Source organism: Ambystoma mexicanum, chromosome 1q (genome assembly GCF_040938575.1).
Source record: "Ambystoma mexicanum isolate Mex_15411 chromosome 1q, UKY_AmexF1_1, whole genome shotgun sequence".
NCBI classification, from domain to species: domain Eukaryota; kingdom Metazoa; phylum Chordata; class Amphibia; order Caudata; family Ambystomatidae; genus Ambystoma; species Ambystoma mexicanum.
Genome location: NC_090922.1, coordinates 911,975,824 through 911,990,975, shown reverse-complemented (window position 1 = coordinate 911,990,975; position 15,152 = coordinate 911,975,824).

Sequence of the window (15,152 nt, the reverse complement as noted above, 5' to 3'; positions counted from 1 at the left end):
GTGCTCCCAAGTACTCAGCCCCCTGGAGAAGGTCCTCAATGTACTGCACTTCTTGGCCACAGGATCATTTCAGCGGACAAGTGCCATTGTGGGTGGGGTATCACAGGCCACCCAGTCACGCTGCCTCCACCAGGTCTTGAACATCATCACTGCACGCCCATCAGTCCGCAGGCACATATACCTGCCCAGAACACCTGCAGAAAGGCATGCTGCCGCCCTGGATTTTTACGGTGTGGCACGATTCCCCAAAGTGCTAGGTGCCATTGACTGCACCCATGTGGCTCTACGTCCCCCCAGGGCATCAGAGCACATCTATAGGAACCGCAAGCACTGGCATTCCATCAACGTGCAGGTAGTATGTAATGCCAAGGGAATCATCACCTCAGTATTTGCCAACTATCCCGGGTCAACCCACGACAGCTTCATTTACCGAATGTCCACCCTAAGCCGGGACCTAGAAGCTGGGCGGCATGGCGATACATGGCTGCTTGGTGAGTATGAATGCCACTGCACATGCATGCATGTCAGATACTGAGCAAGGTCACAACCCCACCAATTATACCAATCACCACGTCCACAGGGGACAGTGCCTACCCTCTCAGTCCCCACATGATGACGCCAATTCGGAACCCCACCACGCCACCCCAGGTATGATATAAAACAGCCCACATTACAACCCGGGGCATAGTGGAGCGCACATTCGGAGTGCTAAAGTCACGCTTTCGCTCCCTTGACCGTTCTGGCGGGCAGCTGTTGTACGCTCCCCCAGTAGTGTTCAGGATCATAGTGGCAGCATGTGTCCTGCACAACGTTGCAACACGCCGGGGCCTGGCCGTGGACATGGTGGTGGCCCCACGTCCCCAACCACATGCACAGCCGCTGCGGATGGGAGGGGAAAGGGCACGGGGGAGGCAGCCCGTACACAGCTAGTGGCTAATTACTTCACATAGAAATCACACCCCTGTGGAGTGCACACTGCCCTGGCACATTCCATCTGACAATCAATGATGACTCAACCTGACACCTATCCTGAATGTCTGGAGAATGAACCGTGAAAACCATATCAGCCTGAGATTGTTCACCTGGAAGTGTCACAATGTGTGCATCCCTACCCACACAGACACCACCAATGCAGTTTTGTGAAGTAACACATTCAAGCAGCTAAAATGAATACCCACTTGCAAAATGCAACAAGAGGACAGTGCCATGTCAGCCAATCCATCCCCAGCACCGCCACACGACACACCGTGCCATGTCATGCTATTTTCAGGTAAACAAACTAATCCCCACAACATGACACTAGTGTCACAATGTAGAGTGTCCCTAATTGAAACTTGCAACAACTGAAATGCTCACAGTAATGCCGGACCAACAACAAACTTGAGCAGGTACTACCATCAACATGACATAACAAATGTTATATATTAGTAGTCTCACCACCTGGAAATGCCTGCACTCCCACCACTACCAACTGTGCGGTGTTGGCGCCATGTAGAGTTGTAGGTGCACTGCTGCCAACATGGACCCCATCTCCAAACTAGAGGGCCTTGTGTAGACATGAGGAAGGGACCTGCAAATTGGGAGGTAGACACAGATGATGAGTTACACATCAATGCAACATGCAGTGTACAACACAACAGCAATATGCACTAGGAATGTATACACAGTATTGACTAGACTACCCACACATGTAGTGGGAGTCCAATGTCACCATGTACATCAATGTCACTTGGGCACACCCTTTGCAAGCCCATGGAAACGGGAAGCAGGAGGGGTGTGTGTGACTCTAACCCAAGCATCTGAACCAAATACATGACAAGCCTGCATGTGCCCAGCCACAATGCAGCGTATGCCCACAGGAACCACGGAAGCCAACAAATTGTCTCAAATAAATTGGGAAAAAATAATAAAAAATAAAAAAAAAAAAAAAAAAAAAAAAAATGGCCATTGATGGGCCCGGGGGGGTTGGGGAGGCCACCCAGGAGGTCCGAGGACAGGATGCACACCAGAACCCACCTGCATGGATCCTGGGAAAATAAAACACCTCCATCGGCTCATGGAGCACACGGCTACCCTATTGTGGGAGTATCACTGCTGTCGCTATTATCACCCTGTGCAGCTGCATCCGGAGGTGGTTGTACTATGGGAGGCAGCCCACGCAAGGCCCTAGTCTGCTCCTCCATGGCTGCAAGCATGCGGGTGTGGTAGGTCTGGTTCTGGAGGATGAGTGTGCGGAGGTCCCCATGCAACAACTCACAGGATGCCCGGACCTCCGCCTTCATTGCCTGCATCTCAGCTGAGAGCGTACGGGTGAGACGCTCCAGCTGCTGTTCTGTCCTTTGGTGTGTTGAAGCCTCAAGCTCAACAAGAGTCGTCCTGAGGTGAAGGAGCTCCTGCCTCAGGGCTTCCCTGTGGCCCTGGGACTCTATGGAGATGGCCTCCTGCAGAGTCGCCAGTGCCGCCCGCCTGTCCCTGTTGGACGCCAACATGTCCTCCCTGTGTGACTGGCAGATGGAGTCGGTTGCCTGCTGTAGTCGCTCCATCAGCCTTTCAGGGGGGACAATGGAAGTGGCTACCCTATCCATGGCCTGAGCCATCATCTCGGATGATGCTGCCTGTTGGGTTGCCATACCGTAAATGGATTGCTCCCATGCGGTATTGCCAGGTGGCGTACGCCCACCACGTCGGCGGGCACCACACCTGTCTGGGGCAAGGCGAACTGCGCCTTGCTGTGCCGGCACTGCCTGAGGCTGCAGGACTGCATTCCCCCTCTGATCTGCTGGCCCAGGAACAGGATCAGATGTCGCGGAGTGTGACCCTGCATCCGTAACCACCAAAGGCATAGCTGCCAACACTGACATCCCCATTGAGGGTTCTGACCCTGGTGCAGGTGGGTGGGACAGAACAGAGTCCCTCCCTGGAACACTCACCTGCGACGGCACGTAGGTCTCATCCGAATCAACACCTGAGTACAGCTCGGGGGAGGTGCAGCCAGAGACACCCCTTGAGAGCACGACCTGCAGCAGTTGTGGGTTCTCACCCACCACCACACCACGTCCCTCACTGGTGGTTGGTCGGCCCTCTGACCCCTCCTGGGTCTGCACCATCTCCACAACCCCAGCAGTATCAGGTGCGTCTTCCCCTGCAAAGACATGAAAACAAAGAAATGGAAACAGGCATTAGCACCATGGCACACAATGAGGGCTGAGAAGCAAGAGAACCAGTACTTGATTGACACATGTCCCACATGACTAAAACCCTCCCATGCATGCACCCTCACTGCACATGAAGGGCAGGCAAATGGCACACACTGATGACACCAAGATGGAAGATGTACACATTTTCTGCATGCTGCCTGGCAGTGGCATCACACATTGGCCTGTGATTGCCAGGTGATACACACATGCCATCACACAGATGGCATGTACCATTGCTATTGAGTGAAGATGGAGAGGAGGGCAGCACCTATTCATTCAGTCCAGTTCCCGCATGTAATAGCTTTTCTAATTCAAACAGGTCAGATTTTTCACCTGGAGCTGCCGGTCCGAAATGGTCCAATTGCACAGGGACATGTGTGAACAAATGATATCCAGGTAACAAAGTCACTCCACTTTACCATAGCCATGTCAGACATGTGACTAGAGGACTGCGAAATACCTAGTAAAAGTGGTGGAATGCAAACCATCTGACTGAATGAACTGTGAAAAATAAGCAACAATGTTGTGGCAAGGTGACACTTCAAGGGCAACTGGCGTGCAGTTGGGCTAGATGTCTACTGCTGGCAGAAGGGATACTGCTATGGCCAAATGCAGCTGCACAGGATGTATTGCATTAAGCACATGGCTGACCCATATGACTCAGGCGCACACACTCTCACCTGGCACACAAACAGAAGCCCTCACACACACCATGCACATGGATGACACACACATGCATGTGCACTCACCGGACAATGCCTCGTAATCAGGCAGATCTCCCACGCCTTGGATCTGTTCCTCCGTGACGTAGGTCCCAGCGACTGACTCATGTGGAGTGAGTTCCATGTCTACTACTGGAGACCCACCTCCAGTCACTAGAGTTGCGGCATGACTTGAGGCCAGCTTACTCTTTGCCCTGCGCTTTAGGTCATTCCAGCGCTTATAGCAATCATTGGCTGTGCGCCTCACGATTCCAAGGGCACTTACGATGTCCGCAACGGTCTGCCAGTGTGCCTGGCGTTGTGCAGGTGTGGTCTTGGATCCTGCAACAATGACCATCTCGTTGTCATGTGCGGACACATTCGACAAGTGCATTCAGTTCGTCATCCGTGAAGCTGGGCTTCCTGGACGGGCCGGACTGTGTAGCCGTGTCTGGGGCATCAGCCTGTGCCGGACGAGCGCTCTTCCTCTTCCGCTTGGAAGGTGGTGGTGATCCTGAGTGTCCTGCGCCGCTCTGGACACTAGGGGCAGGAGCCCTGGTGGACTCTGTATCAGGAGTGTGGGATTGCACACTCAGCATGGGAGTTGGTGCAGGCATTGGCTCAAGTGTGATGGTGTCAGGGGGAATGTCAGCAGGATGGACTAGGACCGACACTGTCCTGGCTGGGTGTGTGAGGGCTGGGGTGGATGGAGCCGCAGCTGCCCCTGCAGCCTCTCTGCCCTGCCTACTTGGGGCAGCAGATGACCTTGCTGGGCCAGATGCACGTGGCATGGTGACATCAACGTGCACCAGCGCACGTGTCATAGGCCTGCTGACCTGGAAGTCAGCCATGGAGTCAGCCAGATCTGGTGCCACAATGGGCTGGTCCAACAAGGGCTGAGCATGGATGGTGTCAGCCACATCAGCCTCAATGGGAGGGGGAGGGGAGGAGGGAGGGGGGGATTATGGATGCCCTTGACTGGTCCTCCACACATGGGGGGACAGGCTCACCCTGCAAGTAATGACCACGTCCCCTACCGGATCCACCACGGCCACCACTTGTGGCTCTTCCACCTTTGCCACCCTTACGGAATCCTCGCCTCCCAGCCATGGAACTGATGTAAATGTGCATATGGGAGTGGCTGTAAACTATTGTCCTGGGCAATTGGGGGTCAAAGGGGTTGGGTACCAGATGGTAATTGTACCCTAGTGCTTTTGCAAGGCTGAATGTAACCCCTGGGGAAAGATGACGGGTCACGCTACGCACAGGAGCCCCAAAAAAGGGAGATGTCGTGCACGCAACCCCTCCTAGACCACGTGTGCAGAAAGAAAAACCTGCACTACGCTGTGGCACCCAGTAACACAAGAATGAATGTATGCGTGTCACACGCAGCCTAGAATGACCTCTGAAGGGGTAGGCTACACACTGGGCAAGCACAGATGTTAGATACGTGCGTGACTCACCGTCTGCCAGGTAAAAGAGCGTGAAAAAGGAGCGCGTTTGGTTGGCAACACCCCCACCAAAAGAAGATTTGTACGCTGTCTGAGGAGACAGGACAACAGTAGAAGGGAACACTGTTTGAGGGAACAGGCCCAGGTAAACCAGTAAAAGAGAAAAAAGAGAAAAAGCTGTCAGAGGTAACAGGGAATACGAACTTGAAACGCCGTGAAGTAAATCGCGTGTGAAACGACAAGAAGTACAGAATTCACCCACTCGCTCTCCACGAAAAGCACGTACAATGAAATGGTGTTCTACACGTACCTTATATACAGGCACACACGTCCAGCGTCACTTACGCGGCGTGTACGCGCTAGGGCCATTTCCACCAATTACACGCTTTGTCACTGCCGCGTGTACGCGCTAGGCCCATTCCCACCAATTACACGCGATGACACTCTGACGTGCTGTCCAATAACACGCGATGACACTCTGACGTGCAGTCTTTCCACGTGTGCTCTGTCATCACGTGCAGTGTGGGAAACACCCGTGCGGGTCACGTCACAGACGCGCTTACGCGCTGAGGGCCTTTGGTCCAATAGAATCGCGTATGCGTGCTGACGCGCTTACGCGGTACGGGCCTTTCCTCGTATTTCACGCTGACGTGCAGACTTTTCACGTGCCAAATCACTCCGTATCAAGCTGGCCACGCGTATGCACACGGAAGACCACGCTCCTGCCCAGAAGGCCGAACTACTGCCCCCCAGAGCCCCGAGCACGCTCCCACCTGCCATCTGCTGCTGCCTGACTGCCTGCTGCCCACGTGCTGTGACCACCCCTGCTGGAACCGAAGACTCCCGACTGGTATTCCATCGCTCCACAGCCCAGCCCCAGGACCCAGTTGCCCACCCACTCCTGCCTCTGGGGTTGTCATGTCGGCGCAAACACCATCTGTGACCACTGACAACCCCCGGCCAGAGAGGCAGAGGGGCACCAGCTTCAGTGCCACCGAAGTTGGTGTCCTGGTGGAGCAAGTCCTGGGGCAGTATGATGCCCTCTTCGGAAGTTCCCGCGCCGACAAGGAAGGATGGACTCGGATCTGGACTGACATTGTGACTGCCATCAACGCGGAGGGGGTGGCAGTCCGCGACTTCCAACATGTCAGGAAGCGCTGGGAGGACTTCAGGTCCAGGACCCTGAACAAGGCCCGGCGCCTCTTGAAGGCAGCGGATGCCAAGGGGCGCCGGGGCCACTTGTCGGAAGAACAGATGAGGGTCCTGGAACGCATATCCCCAGCGCTCCACGTCCAGGTCCTGGAGAAGCAGACCCGTCTGGAGTCGAGCGGTGAGTGTACATGCATCCTGATTGTGAGCAGTGCGTGTGGTGATTATTCGGTAGTGTGCAGGTTGCACATCTGTTTGTATGGGGTCGAGTATGGGTGGGGGTGTCCAGGGCCGTGGGGCTGACACATGCGAGGGCTGTAATGTGTGAGACATGGATGGTGCTTGTGTGTGTAGGCTTGCATGCCAAATGCAGTTGTACGTGCACACATGTTTGGATGAATGTGTATTTAAGTAGACATGTCCGTGATGTCACGCATGTATGTTGTTTTCGGCTGCATGTATGAGCACTGTGTACATGTGCATGTGTGTGTATTTGACAAGGGTGCAACAGTGAGGGACCATGGATGCATGTGACTGCGGTATGTGTAAGCCTGATTGGCAGATGTGACATGGATGCCCGTCTGAACAGTGCGACACTTGGCAGAGGTGTACACATGCATGCAAGTGTGGTGGTGTGTGTACATGTGTGGTGCACTTCCTGTGTTGCATGTGATGTCTGGGTCACCTTTGGCTGCTCATGCTGTTGTATGTGTATGGATGGTGGTGGCAGTTGCGATATTGCTGTGGTATGGCTCATGTGTGCGAGTTGCAATGACATGTGTGTTGGGGATTGTGATGACATGTCTGAGGTTTGCCAATGCCACTCATGTGTAACTGTCATGTGTGTATGTGTCCATTGTACAGTGCCCTGATGCCTGTGTTTTGTTTCTCCCTGTCTGCAGCGTCAACTGATGAAGAGGGCGGAGAAGGTGCTGTGGAGCACAGCGGCGGGGATCCCACCGCCAGCCGGAGACGCAAGGCCCGGCTCCCCTCCCGTGTTGTCATCTCGTCGGGGAGTGAGGAGTCCGGTGCCGCATCCCAGGCCGCAGCTGCCGGGGGGAGGTCCAAGAGGTGGAGGTTGGAGTTGGACTCCTCGGCAGCAGAAGGGGCAGCTAGGACCCCACAGGGCCCAACAGGGGAAGATGGCACGGAGTCATCCAGGTTGGTGGGGGGTCTGGTGGAGGAGGAGGCCGTGCAAGCACCAGAGACGGGGTCTGGAGTTGGGGATCCCACTGGTGCTAGTGGTGCAGTCCAGGACCAGGGACAGGAGGCAGCACAGGCCGCCGCGCAGGTGCCTGTGTGCAATCCTGTCCCCGATCCTGTCCCTGCATCATCTTGCACCTGCAGGGATTCCTACGTCCAGACCCGTTTTCAGGCAGGGGATGAGCTGACGTCAACTGGCCTTCCTCTGCCTGCGGATGTGGCTATCCAGGTCCGGGTTGAGCCTGTCCTGGCTGGTGTGGCGTTGCGTCAACGGGCCATGCGAGGTGACCTGCAGTCTTTTCATGGAGAGACTGCACGTCATCTCGAATGGCTCGTTGACCACGTCAGCCTGCTGAGACAGGTCACCCAGACCGGATTCCTCCATCTGATGGGGCTTGTTCCGACCCCCTCCTCAACTGGACCCCCTACGCGCCAGTCGTCCTCTGTGCCATCTTCCCACTCATCAGTCACCTGGGTGCCCTGTGGAGCTGCCTCTGACAGTGCGGCCAGGCTGGTGGAGGAGGCATCCCTGCCACAGTCGGGAGTCGGACGTCCAGCAGGGGTGGCCACATCAACAACTGCACCCCAGCCGGCAGAGGATGTGCAGGCAGCAGGAGGCAGTGCACGGGCAGAGGCAGAGCAGCAGCAGCAACATGGTGGGAGCCATGAAGGCTCGGGGCCTTCGACATCGGAGGGGCAGGCATCGGCCGGAGGGCAGGAGGACCCAGGACAGAGAGTGTCTTCCGTGTGGCAGCGGTTGGGTCACGCCATAGGTGCGGAGCGGCGGCGGGCGGAAGAGGCGTGGCTCACAATGGTCAGGGCGGAGAACTCCATGCGGAGGACCCTGAGGCGGGCCGAGTGCCTCGAGGCAATCCGCAGGGGGTTGGAGGAGGACACGGCGTCGTCCCTGCGGACCCTCTGGGCCATGGAACTGGACCGCCTCCGGGACATCGAACAGGAGTTCGATGATGCCCTGGCCCGGAACACCACCCGCCTTTGTATATAGTTCTTTAGTTTTAGGTTTCCTTTGTTTTTTCTTATGATTTGGAGTCGACGGACACTGCTCCACTTTTTGTATATAGTTGCTTTTTAGTTAGGTTTTTTTTTAGGTTTCCTTTGTTCAGTTGGGCTCATGGACCCTTTCGAGTTTTTTACATAGTTCTTGATTTGATAGATAATTTTTTTACATTTGACTTTGGAGGACATTTTTTTGGATTATGATTTGCAGTTCTTTATTTTTATGCGGACATGCAGCTTGATTTTTTTTACTTCCCATTGTAGTTTGTTTCATTTTTTAGCATTCTTTCTTTTTTTCAATACAATTTTGTTTTCATGCTTCACTGTGTGGTATCATCTCAATGGTTTCATGCATGTCATGTTGGGTGTTTCCCCATTCAATTGCAAACATTGTGTGTGACGGACATGGGTTCATTAGCTTCATGAACATTGGGGGTGTGACATGTAATTTCCATTTCCATGTGGGTGAATGGGTTACTTGGTAGGGCTTTTTGGCTGTGGAGGCTGACCATAACGCACATGATTGGGGATTGTGAGGACCTGGTCGAGGGTGCCCCTGGTGGCTGGGGGGTGGTGGGAGACATGAGTGTGGGCCTGGTGGGGGCTGCCCCTGGTGGCTGGGGGGTGGGGGTGGTGGGAGACATGAGTGGGGGCCTGGTGGGGGCTGCCCCTGGTGGCTGGGGGGTGGGGGTGGTGGGAGACATGAGTGGGGGCCTGGTGGAGGGTGCCCCTGGTGGCTGGGTGGTGGGGGTGGTGGGAGACATTAGTGGGGGCCTGGTGGGGGCTGCCCCTGGTGGCTGGGTGGTGGGGGTGGTGGGAGACATGAGTGGGGGCCTGGTGGGGGCTGCCCCTTGTGGCTGGGGGGTGGGGGTGGTGGGAGACATGAGTGGGGGCCTGGTGGAGGCTGCCCCTGCACTGCTGGGGGGTGGGGGTGGTGGGAGACATGAGTGGGGGCCTGGTGGGGGCTGCCCCTGGTGGCTGGGGGGTGGGGGTGGTGGGAGACATGAGTGGGGGCCTGGTGGAGGCTGCCCCTGCACTGCTGGGGGGTGGGGGTGGTGGGAGACATGAGTGGGTGCCTGGTGGGGGCTGCCCCTGCACTGCTGGGGGGTGGGGGTGGTGGGAGACATGAGTGGGGGCCTGGTGGAGGCTGCCCCTGCACTTCTGGGGGTGGGGGTGGTGGGAGACATGAGTGGGGGCCTGGTGGAGGGTGCCCCCGGTGGCTGGGTGGTGGGGGTGGTGGGAGACATGAGTGGGGGCCTGGTGGGTGCTGCCCCTGCACTGCTGGGTGATGGGGGTGGTGGGAGACATGAGTGGGGGCCTGGTGGGGGCTGCCCCTGGATGGTGGGGGGTGGGGGCCTGGTGGAGGCTTCCCCTGGACGGTGGGGGGTGGGGGTGGTGGGAGACATGAGTGGGGGCCTGGTGGAGGCTGCCCCTGGATGGTGGGGGGTGCGGGTGCAGGGGGACATGAGTGGGGGCCTGGTGGTGCTGCCCCTGCACTGCTGGGGGGTGGGGGTGGTGGGAGACATGCATTGTTGATCAGTAGTGCAAGGTGACATGTGGGTTGGCTGCAGGGCATGCCCATGGTGGATGGGCTGCCTGCGGGACATGAGCAGGGGTGCAGGGTAGTGCCCCGTGGTGTGGGCTGCCTGCAGGGGCCGTGGAGGTTGTGGAGCGTACACCTGGGAGGACCCACACGGCCAATTCACGTGTAGTACTCCCCATAACCCCTGGAATTCACATACCCTGCTGGAATCGCATGTGGAACTTCCCGCGCACCCTTGGAATACACGTACCCTGCTCGCACTGGGCCAATCGTGTGTGGAACTTCCCGCGCACCCCTGAAATACACGTACCCTGCTGAAATCGCGTGTGGAACTTCCCGCGCACCCCTGAGATACACATACCCTGCTGAAATTGCGTGTGGAACTTCCCGCGCACCCCTGAAATACACGTACCCTGCTGATATCGCGTGTGGAACTTCCCGCGCACCCATGGAATACACGTACCCTGCTCGCACTGGGCCAATCGCGTGTGGAACTTCCCGCGCACCCCTGGAATACACGTACCCTGCTGAAATCGCGTGTGGAACTTCCCGCGCACCCCTGAAATACACGTACCCTGCTCGCACTGGGCCAATCGCGTGTGGAACTTCCCGCGCACCCCTGGAATACACGTACCCTGCTGAAATTGCGTGTGGAACTTCCTGCGCACCCCTGAAATACACGTACCCTGCTCGCACTGGGCCAATCGCGTGTGGAACTTCCCGCGCACCCCTGTAATACACGTACCCTGATGAAATCACGTGTGGAACTTCCCGCGCACCCCTGAAATACACGTACCCTGCTCGCACTGGGCCAATCGCGTGTGGAACTTCCCGCGCACCCCTGTAATACACGTACCCTGATGAAATCACGTGTGGAACTTCCCGCGCACCCCTGAAATACACGTACCCTGCTCGCACTGGGCCAATCGCGTGTGGAACTTCCCGCGCACCCCTGTAATACACGTACCCTGATGAAATCATGTGTGGAACTTCCCGCGCACCCCTGAAATACGCGTACCCTGCTCGCACTGGGCAAATCGCGTGTGGAACTTCCCACCCACCCCTGAAATTCACGTTCCCCGCTTGGCGTTTGCTCTTTGCCAGCCCGGTGAACTGGTCCAGGGTTAGCGCAGCCCTTTGCGATGATTTAGCGATTTTGATGGCTTTTCCTTGCGCGAGGGCGTTCTTGGGGGCGTTACTGGCGCTGCTGCAGGGTCGCTGCGATTCTCTGCGCCACGGCTGGTTTGGGAGCCTAAAATCCATGAATACGCTGTGCGTGGAAATCGGTTTTAGCGCACGTTCCTGGCGCACACAATCGCACGCGGACACTCTGCGCCAGCCGCTTGCGACACTTTTCGGCGAAATTCTATGAATTACCCTCTGAATCTGGTATCCTGGATTGGCGCTGGTCACGTCACACAAGTAATCAAGCTAACTGCCTAAATTCTGCTTTGAATGAAACAACTCATGTTGTGTGTTTAGAAAAATGCATTTAATTATCAATGGGCCTCATTCCGAGTACGGCGCTAACCAATGGCGCTATGAACGCCTTGGTTGACGCCGTACCCAGACCGGCAGCGCCTTGGTGGATGGCGGAATCACCGCCCCATTCCAAGATTGGCGGGGCGGTAATTCCCCATTCACCAAGGCTCTTCCCCATTCCCAAATGAGCCCCCATAGGGCTCAATGGGAATGGGGAAGATGCAAATAACGGTGACCGTTCATTACGGTCACCGTTATTGGCTTGGAGGCCCCTTTGCGCCCTCGACTTTAACACCTGCTCAAAGCAGGCGTTAAGGGCGAGGGCGCAGAGGGAACTCGGAGTATGGCGGTAAGGGATTACCGCCACCGGTCCCGTTACCGGTGGCCGCTATCCCTTACCGCCGTACTCGGAATGAGGCCCAATGTGCCCAATGTCTGATACATGTTTTAACCCTAAAATCGTAGTTTTCAAAACAGGGCACTTGAAATCGTTGATACATTATGGTGACAAACATTGTTGATTTGTTAACATTCCAACATGGATCAAAATACACATAAGGAGTAAGTTACCAATTTTTGAAACAAATCATCGTCCTGAACGATAGAAAAAGGAAAACACCCAATTACATCATGAACATAATATAATTGCGAGTCAGGGGGATTGAGAGGGGATGGGCAACGGAAAGAGTTGTGTATGATGGTGTGGAGAAAAATAAAGAGAGATGAGTGACTTGTCTAAGTATAACTATATTGAAGCACTTATTAGTCAACAATGAATAGTCAACTGGCCCCATGGATTGGGGCACTGAACAAGAGAGACATTGCACTCACCTTGTGTACAAATTGTTGCATACGGTCAATGTGTGTTGCATAAGAGCTGTATGTAGGGTGAAGTGCCCAAAACCTGAAACAAACACAAAAGTATAAGTCCTAACAGCATCTCGCCAGAATTGCAAGTGCTGCCTGTATCAGAGAAATTCTTGATGATATAAGAATAAATTAGGATACAGGATGGCAATCATGTGTGTAGAATGATCTGCCATCCAAGTACTGCAGACCCGAATTGCTCTATCATTAACAATGGCTGCTTGTTAAACCAGTGACACCGTGTGTGAGTGCATATATTGGGCATTACAAAATAAAGTGCCTATAGCCTTCATTTTAGTCATACAAAAATAATTACTAAATGCATGTGCATGACGACGCAGTCACAGCCGCCAGAGAGTGTCTTCCGTGTGGCAGCTGTTGGGTCACGCCATAGGTGCGGAGCGGCGGCGGGCGGAAGAGGCGCGGCTCACAATGGTCAGGGCGGAGAACTCCATGCGGAGGACCCTGAGGCGGGCCGAGTGCCTCGAGGCAATCCGCAGGGGGTTGGAGGAGGACACGGCGTCGTCCCTGCGGACCCTCTGGGCCATGGAACTGGACCGCCTCCGGGACATCGAACAGGAGTTCGATGATGCCCTGGCCCGGAACACCACGGAGTGAGCCGCTGGACTTGCCCGCCGCCTTTGTATATAGTTCTTTAGTTTTAGGTTTCCTTTGTTTTTTCTTATGATTTGGAGTCGACGGACACTGCTCCACTTTTTGTATATAGTTGCTTTTTAGTTAGGTTTTTTTTTAGGTTTCCTTTGTTCAGTTGGGCTCATGGACCCTTTCGAGTTTTTTACATAGTTCTTGATTTGATAGATAATTTTTTTACATTTGACTTTGGAGGACATTTTTTTGGATTATGATTTGCAGTTCTTTATTTTTATGCGGACATGCAGCTTGATTTTTTTTACTTCCCATTGTAGTTTGTTTCATTTTTTAGCATTCTTTCTTTTTTTCAATACAATTTTGTTTTCATGCTTCACTGTGTGGTATCATCTCAATGGTTTCATGCATGTCATGTTGGGTGTTTCCCCATTCAATTGCAAACATTGTGTGTGACGGACATGGGTTCATTAGCTTCATGAACATTGGGGGTGTGACATGTAATTTCCATTTCCATGTGGGTGAATGGGTTACTTGGTAGGGCTTTTTGGCTGTGGAGGCTGACCATAACGCACATGATTGGGGATTGTGAGGACCTGGTCGAGGGTGCCCCTGGTGGCTGGGGGGTGGTGGGAGACATGAGTGTGGGCCTGGTGGGGGCTGCCCCTGGTGGCTGGGGGGTGGGGGTGGTGGGAGACATGAGTGGGGGCCTGGTGGAGGGTGCCCCTGGTGGCTGGGTGGTGGGGGTGGTGGGAGACATTAGTGGGGGCCTGGTGGGGGCTGCCCCTGGTGGCTGGGTGGTGGGGGTGGTGGGAGACATGAGTGGGGGCCTGGTGGGGGCTGCCCCTTGTGGCTGGGGGGTGGGGGTGGTGGGAGACATGAGTGGGGGCCTGGTGGAGGCTGCCCCTGCACTGCTGGGGGGTGGGGGTGGTGGGAGACATGAGTGGGGGCCTGGTGGGGGCTGCCCCTGGTGGCTGGGGGGTGGGGGTGGTGGGAGACATGAGTGGGGGCCTGGTGGAGGCTGCCCCTGCACTGCTGGGGGGTGGGGGTGGTGGGAGACATGAGTGGGTGCCTGGTGGGGGCTGCTCCTGCACTGCTGGGGGGTGGGGGTGGTGGGAGACATGAGTGGGGGCCTGGTGGAGGCTGCCCCTGCACTTCTGGGGGTGGGGGTGGTGGGAGACATGAGTGGGGGCCTGGTGGAGGGTGCCCCCGGTGGCTGGGTGGTGGGGGTGGTGGGAGACATGAGTGGGGGCCTGGTGGGTGCTGCCCCTGCACTGCTGGGTGATGGGGGTGGTGGGAGACATGAGTGGGGGCCTGGTGGGGGCTGCCCCTGGATGGTGGGGGGTGGGGGCCTGGTGGAGGCTTCCCCTGGACGGTGGGGGGTGGGGGTGGTGGGAGACATGAGTGGGGGCCTGGTGGAGGCTGCCCCTGGATGCTGGGGGTGCGGGTGCAGGGGGACATGAGTGGGGGCCTGGTGGTGCTGCCCCTGCACTGCTGGGGGGTGGGGGTGGTGGGAGACATGCATTGTTGATCAGTAGTGCAAGGTGACATGTGGGTTGGCTGCAGGGCATGCCCATGGTGGATGGGCTGCCTGCGGGACATGAGCAGGGGTGCAGGGTAGTGCCCCGTGGTGTGGGCTGCCTGCAGGGGCCGTGGAGGTTGTGGAGCGTACACCTGGGAGGACCCACACGGCCAATTCACGTGTAGTACTCCCCATAACCCCTGGAATTCACATACCCTGCTGGAATCGCATGTGGAACTTCCCGCGCACCCATGGAATACACGTACCCTGCTCGCACTGGGCCAATCGCGTGTGGAACTTCCCGCGCACCCCTGAAATACACGTACCCTGCTGAAATCGCGTGTGGAACTTCCCGCGCACCCCTGAGATACACATACCCTGCTGAAATCGCGTGTGGAACTTCCCGCGCACCCC